Genomic DNA, 7,852 nt, shown 5'->3' with positions numbered 1-7,852 from the left:
ATTTGGTTCAAAGTTGGCTCGATGATTCATGAGGCCTCGCTTTCACCATCCCTACTGGTTCCTAGAAACATATGGTAAGCAGTTTCTTTGGCAACTGGGTAGGTTATAGAGTTTATACTTACATGCAGATGGATAATCAGAGTTTAACTGTTACACACATGTGAGCTGGAATTGCTGAATTGCCAGAAAAAGATTTCACTGAATTGCTAGAAAAAAGCTAATATAGTGTGTGCAGAATTATTAGGCAAATGAGTATTTTGATCACATCATCCTCTTTATGCATGTTGTTCTACTCCAACCAGTACAGGCTTGAAAGCCTACTACCAATTAAGCATATCAGGTGATGTGCAGCTCTGTAATGAGAAGGGGTGTGGTCTAATGACATCAACACCCTATATCAGGTGTGCATAATTATTAGGCAACTTCCATTCCTTTGGCAAAATGGGTCAGAAGAGAGATTTGATGGACTCTGAAAAGTCAAAAATAGTGAGATGTCTTGCAGAGGGATGCAGCACTCTTAAAATTGCCAAGCTTTTGAGGCGTGATCATCGAACAATCAAGCGTTTCATTCAAAATAGTCAACAGGGGCGCAAGAAGCGTGTTGAAAAAACAAGGCGCAAAATAACTGCCCATGAACTGAGGAAAATCAAGCGTAAAGCTGCCAAGATGCCACTGGCCACCAGTTTTGCCATATTTCAGAGCTGCAACATCACTGGAGTGCCAAGAAGCACAAGGTGTGCAATACTCAGGGACATGGCCAAGGTAAGGAAGGCTGAAAAACGACCACCACTGAACAAGACACACAAGATAAAACGTCAAGACTGGGCCAAGAAATATCATAAGACTGATTTTTCTAAGGTTTTATGGACTGATGAAGTGAGAGTGAGTCTTGATGGGCCAGATGGATGGGCCCATGGCTGGATCAGTACAGGGCAGAGAGCTCCACTCCAACTCAGACGCCAGCAAGGTGGAGGTGGGATACTGGTATGGGCTGGTATCATCAAAGATGAGCTTGTGGGACCTTTTCGGGTTGAGGATGGAGTCAAGCTCAACTCCCAGTCCTACTGCCAGTTTCTGGAAGACACCTTCTTCAAGCAGTGGTACAGGAAGAAGTCAGCATCGTTCAAGAAAAACATGATTTTCATGCAGGACAATGCTCCATCACACGCATCCAAGTACTCCACTGCGTGGCTGGCCAGAAAAGGTCTAAAAGAAGAAAAAACAATGACATGCCCTTCTTGTTCACCTGATCTTAACCCCATAGAGAACCTGTGGTCCCTCATCAAATGTGAGATCTACAGGGAGGGAAAACAGTACACCTCTCTGAACAGTGTCCGGGAGGCTGTGGTTGCTGCTGCACGCAATGTTGATCGTGAACAGATCAAGACACTGACAGAATCTATGGATGGCAGGCTTTTGAGTGTCCTCGCAAAGAAAGGTGGTTATATTGGTCACTGATTTGTTTTTGTTTTGTTTTTGAATGCCAGAAATGTATATTTGTAAATTTTGAGTTGTTATATTGGTTTCCCTGGTGAAAATAAATAAGTGAAATGGGTATATATTTGGTTTTTGTTAAGTTGCCTAATAATTATGCACAGTAATAGTCACCTGCACACACAGATATCCTCCTAAGATACTAAAACTAAAAAAGCCCCACTCCAACTTCCAAACATATTCAGCTTTGATATTTATGAGTCTTTTGTGTTCATTGGGAACATAGTTGTTGTTCTATAATAAAATTAATCCTCAAAAATACAACTTGCCTAATAATTCTGCACACCCTGTATAATGTCACTGCATCACGGCCACTTCATTCTCACACCTCTGCTTTGTCATATGAATCCTTTCTTCTGGAACCCTCTGGCAGTTTTTTACTGCTCTACTTTAGAGTTGATTTCTCCTACACACCTTTGTCTGTCTCATAGTCTACCTCCCTTTCTTTCAGTATTTCATTTGTGATATGTATCTCTCCCTCCCTCCTTTCAATCTCAGCCTCCTCAGTATTTTATGGCTGTTGTAATAGCCACCTGACCTTTCCTCTTAGTGATTACTTTATAATGAGACCACAACTCCCCATTTCTCCCTCCTTACTACCCACCTCCTTTCCATTCTCATCTCAGCCGTGTGCATGTGCCATTTCTCTTCCTCAAGATTACTTTAATAACTTCTGTTAGAAGGGAGATCACAGTGAGGGTGGTAAAAAAAGTGGAAAATTGAGAAAGAAGAGGAGGAAAACATGATTTTTTATGCATAATACAATACATACAGTGGGTGATCCAGCAAAATTCACATTTTCTTCATCTTCTGTCTCCAAAGCTCCTTCCAAACACCCTCAGATTGCCAGTAGCTCTGCACCTGCTGGAGGGTCCTTAAATCACCTTTGTCATAAATTTTGTGTTCCACTTAGGAAAGCAGAAAGATTACACACAATGTCTCCCTCAGCTTATTTATTCAGAAGTAACAATTAACAATGACAGAAAACAGCAGGTGACCTAACAGTCTGGAGACATGACACTGACTCCATGGCGACAGACCTAGATAGCATTATATCAATGTATAATGCTTCCCACTAATCTAAATATGTAGTGGGGGGTAAATGACCTGCAGTATCAAATTAGCCTGCAGTTAATTTCTGTTGCTCTCGTGTGAATGTGCACAGACTTGAACTAGTTGTTCACCTATCCTTTTCAATAATTTGTATGGTGATGATAAATATGGCAACCGTCCACCAGTAACACAATTATTAAGATTAACAGAGCCCTGCTGAGAAATGTGTTTGTTCTTTGGCCAGAAAACAGTATCTAAAACTGTTACATAAGAAGCTTATCTTAAGCAGAAACATTAGTATTTTTTCCCCCCAAACTTTAATTAATGAAGGCTGTGGATCTGTCTACAGAAGTCACAGATGTTTTTTTCTTTTTAATACAATAGCTCATGTTGTCTTAAGTAGTGGCAGTGTTCTGTACAGTCATGAATAATAATAATAATAAAAAAAAAAAATCTTGCTCTCAACAGGTCTAAAAATTACATACAGATTGCTTTAGATGAACAACACTGACTTGATGACATCATATGTTTATTAAATCTATTAAAAAACTGCAAAAGGTGTGCACTGAAAGCTATTCTGGTGCCTCCATAGCTTGTATAATCACCTTTAGTAACAACAAACTGTTATCATTTCCTATGACGTAAGTCTTGTTTTGGAGGAAATTTGGCTGACTCAACCTAAAAGTGTTACCTTAGTTCATTGAGATTTGCATCTATCCAGACATGGTACATGGTATTGTGTTGTTATTTAAGATAAAAGAAAAAACACAGTCAAAATCCAAAGGTAGTGTGTGAAAAACTAAGTACAGCTTTACTGCTTACATAGTAATTAAGAGGGTAAGTAGCTGCCACCTGCTACTAATTAATTGGTTAACTGATCTTCAGCTGGTCTGAACACCTCTATGAAAGCAGAATTTTTAGCAGTTTGCTGGTTTGGAGCATTCAGCTGTGTGTTAACATAATGCCAAGGAAGAAAAACATCAGCCATGACCTTAGAGAAGCAACTGCAGCCATTAGTTTGTGAAGGATTGTTGAGGCCATTTCCAGACTATCGTCTACTAACCTCTAGTAGAAAGATTATTCCTTAGTGAATAAATAAATAAATAAATAAAATCACCAGTAACAAATTTTCCAAGGAATTGAGGTCCTAATTGTTTCACTTTACTGAGGTAGTTCACTTTACAGTCTGTGCAATGTTTCAGAAAACCACAAAAACCCAAGTGATATGTCGCAGGCCTCAGTTAGCATGTTAAATGTTTAATTCATGACTGTTCAAGTAGAAAAGACTTGCAACACAAAACAAACCACTGGAGTTCTGGAACATTCTCACAACAGGAAACAAATGTATCCTTAAATCCTATTTACAAAATGTTTATGGCATTTATTAATATTTTCATATCCTTCAAACATTCAAGAGCAGAAATGCTGGAGCACTGACATGTTTGAAGAAAATCAGCATTTGTATTTTCTTCTATGTTCAGTTAATTGAATTAAAATAATAACATTATAATGTTTTGTCAGCTTATTTTAAACAATTTTTGGTAAATTATAAAGCGTTTTTGTCTTTTTACAATAAATGAAAAAAAATCATATATTATGATCTTCTGTTATAATATCCCTCAGGAGAAAATAAGTAGTTTCCATTCATCACGTTTATTTAAAAAAAAATCACAGTCAAGGAGGGACTTAATTCTATCAATGGTCTTCCAAACACATGCAAAAGATGGCACACATGCACAAGTTATACATCTACATAACAAGACAAATATCAGATAAAGGCTCAACTAAACCAATTTTAGAAAAACAGAGGACCATTCAAACCAGTGACTTAAATAGACAAATGTTGAACACAAGTGAACAACAAAATAAAAAAAAAAGACAGAAGAATTTAACATATCATTAAAAACTGTATTTCTATTAGTATCAAATCGCTTTACAAAATGTAAATTTTTTCACTTAAAATAAGCTATTTATACTTGCCAGTGATGTGCAGAAATTTGAAGTAGTTACCTGCAGTGCAATACTTGCAGTCAGTATGTGGCTTTAAAGGTTTAAAGCACCCTTTCTAAAGCAATTTCACTCTATACATGTCCAAGTCCCATCTGGTACTCCTCACCAGCTGAATGTGGTCTCCTGCTTATGCAATTTGTTTTACAAACCAGAAAGTTTATTCTATTGTGAATCACTTCCTAATTAGCCACTCACCATGTGGATGTGTTGACTGAGATAATCACGGGACCAGATTTTAAAATTGCTAAGTCCAGGAGCCATTAACTACCTTTTTATGAATAAAGCTGCCTTTATATTATTATTTAAAGCAAGTAAGACTTTAAAAAGGGGGCACGACAGGTTCAGTGCACATCTTTATTGTTATACTTTTTTTCGTTCATTTATTTTTATGCATCGTTGTTTTACTTCTGTCTGTGTCTATACACAACCCTTCAGTTGCATGACTTTATAGTGGCATTTTCCAACATTTACCTATGCAAATTAGGGCCAGCTGATATGTCCTTTCAGTTTACTTAGAGATTGGCATCCATCAATCTGAGACGCAAAGGCAAAAACAATTTTGCCATATATGAGCAAGTTTGTGAATCTAATGTTGACTTTCCTTGAGAGATTTTGTTAAGAACAAATTTAAGAAGATCCATAAAAAGTTATGGTGAATGAGGAGAAATAGCCATGCAGCTGTTTGATCATAATGCAAAATACAGTATTTGTTCAAAACAAACAAACAAACCAATAAAACCACCATAGAGGCACAAACACATCCCAACTATTACTGCAATGAAAGTTAGTGACTGAAATGGCCAGAAGGTTCATTACCACATTTTAAGAAAATTAAGAACAACATATCAATACAAATACTCAGTGAAGGCTTGTGGTGACATTGAGTGGGTGTTCTCACAAATGCATTATAGAAGCCAGCTGATCAAGTTTTAACATTGAAGGCATCCCATGAAAATGTATAAGCTTTAAGCTATCACAACAGCATTATGTGCCTTTATATCCAAAGAAATGCACTGATGGCAAAATACTCTCTCTCTCTCTCTCTCTCTCTCTCTCTCTTTCTCTCTCTCTCTCTCTCTCTCTCTCGCACACACAGAAAAAAAAATCAAAACAAATGAATAAAACAAAATGTCATCTCAGGCTTGTGTTACAGAATTTGTTTCAGCTATATTGACAGAAACTTTAAGCCATTTAACACATTAAGCCAAACATCAGGGCAAAACCAAAATAGTAACGACAGTAAAAATAATGGACGCTAAGAGAGACAGAAAATAGAAATGCTAAACAAAATATGTGTTATGTGTTTTGGGAAATGAATAAGGATGGTGTACCTTTTTTGAAGAGGAGCTTAGCGCAAACAGGTTGATCACCATTTCACTGAAGTCAGGTGGTTTCTGAATGAAGTCCTCCCACTAGAAAGCATGGCCAGTGCTTTCAGTTTTTCCTGTCCTATATTACTTCTCAGAAAAGATTTAATGCTCTTCAGTGTACTGAAGCACCTCTCTGATTCTACTGATGTCATCGGGGTTGTGATGGCTATTTGCGTCAATTTCAGAGTTTCAGAGAAAGTGTCTTGAAGGTTATACTCTGTCAGTATCTTCAAAAATGTCACTGCAGACATTAACCCTGCTGTACATTGCCACTAGTTCACCCTTCAGTTTCTCTTTGCAGATAATTTGGAAATGTTGTCATTCAGCTGTTTTTTTTCTTTGGAGGGAAAACTGGCCTCAAATTGTGAAAACAGCTCAGTGTTAACATTAAGTGTTTGGCTTTCTTAAAGCAAGCTTTAGACTACTCGATCCTTATTGCGCAGCACTGAACGGCCACCAGCATCAGATTTCTGCATCCTGCGTGGTGCTGATGTTGCAGCCGCGTTTGTATCTGGATGTTGACGGGTGTCATCCTTGATAAGCTTCTCCTTCAGTTCAGTTATAGACCTAGAAAAATTCTTCAGGGCTTGTCCAGTATTCAGGGCATTTTTCTGAATGATGTTGTAGAGAACATCAATGTGCATCAATGCAGTGTGACAAAAAAAAAAAAAAAAAAAAAGAAAATTAAGAAAATTAAGAAATAAAGTTTTCATCCTCCAGTAATGTGGACAGACCGTGGGCTTTATGGACTGACACACTGTCCCAGAACTGACTGTTTTCGATTTTTTCAAAACATGTCTTCAGAGTGTTTTGCTTCTTGAATGGACTGTGTGGCTCTTAAAATTCCACCTTTTTTGTCCCGACGCAGGAATCCTTCTGCCACACACTTTATCCAGAGCTGCAGTTCTCCTGGGAGAATTGGAGAAAAACATTGCAAATGCAGCTATATTTGCAAAAGAATTCTGAGAGGTGTGAGACATGAGCAGGCCTGTTGAGTTATTAGGTTTAGCCAATGGGCATAACAGTGCATAAAGTGTGCATGAGGAAACTAATGTGGCCTGTAAGCTTGACGCTGCGCCGTTCATAACAGCAGCCCTATCATAAGTCTGTGCGATCAGTTTACATTCCAGTTTATATGGCTGGAGTTTTTAATTCAGAACTGTTTCAAATCCCTGTGCAAAGAAATCACTCCACAACAGAACATTCAATGATGTACATGAGAACAATCACACACTGACTTACACCTGCCACATCTGTCTGATCAGCTTGCACAGCCACAAATGGTGCTTGTGATATTTCTTGTCATAAATTGACAGCATGCAGTCAAGCAACTCATTCTGGCTGGTCTATAACGTATACTTTGCAACCTGTGTGTTTGACAGGTGATCAGCTAACTGGCTATCTAAAAAGGGAAACCAGTCAACAAGGTCCAGAAACATGCTCCAACTGAGAAAAGTGGACCCACGTAAAGTGAGCTCATGTGACCTGCAAAATTTAATACAGTCCACTTGTGCTGCATTCATGTTGTCTTATTTTATCAGATAAATGTTTCAGCTCCACAATACCTTACTGGGTCCAAGCTGTGTCTCCCCCAAAAGTAAGCAAGGGATAGAGAAAGTAACTTTTTATCTAGGCTAGCTGTTGGCCGACTTTTCTCTGAAACAAAGTTACGCATATGCTTCAATACTGGTGCTTGTCTTTCTGTGGAATTTGGATATGCTTTGGGTGGTGTGACTCCACTTTCTTTACTTCACGTTTTTCCTCTAATTACATTGAAGAAAACAAATTTGAAAACAAATAATCCACTTGTTCGCGCTGAATTCTGTCATTGCCACAGGTTTTGCTACACACACACAGACACACCCACACACACCCACACACACACACTGGCAGAACTCGTCTGACATCAAGTTGTCTGTCATTGG

Source organism: Melanotaenia boesemani, chromosome 9 (assembly GCF_017639745.1).
Source record: "Melanotaenia boesemani isolate fMelBoe1 chromosome 9, fMelBoe1.pri, whole genome shotgun sequence".
Taxonomy (NCBI): Eukaryota; Metazoa; Chordata; class Actinopteri; order Atheriniformes; family Melanotaeniidae; genus Melanotaenia; species Melanotaenia boesemani.
The sequence above is the reverse complement of the archived record's forward strand: the minus strand, read 5'-3'. Positions refer to the sequence as shown.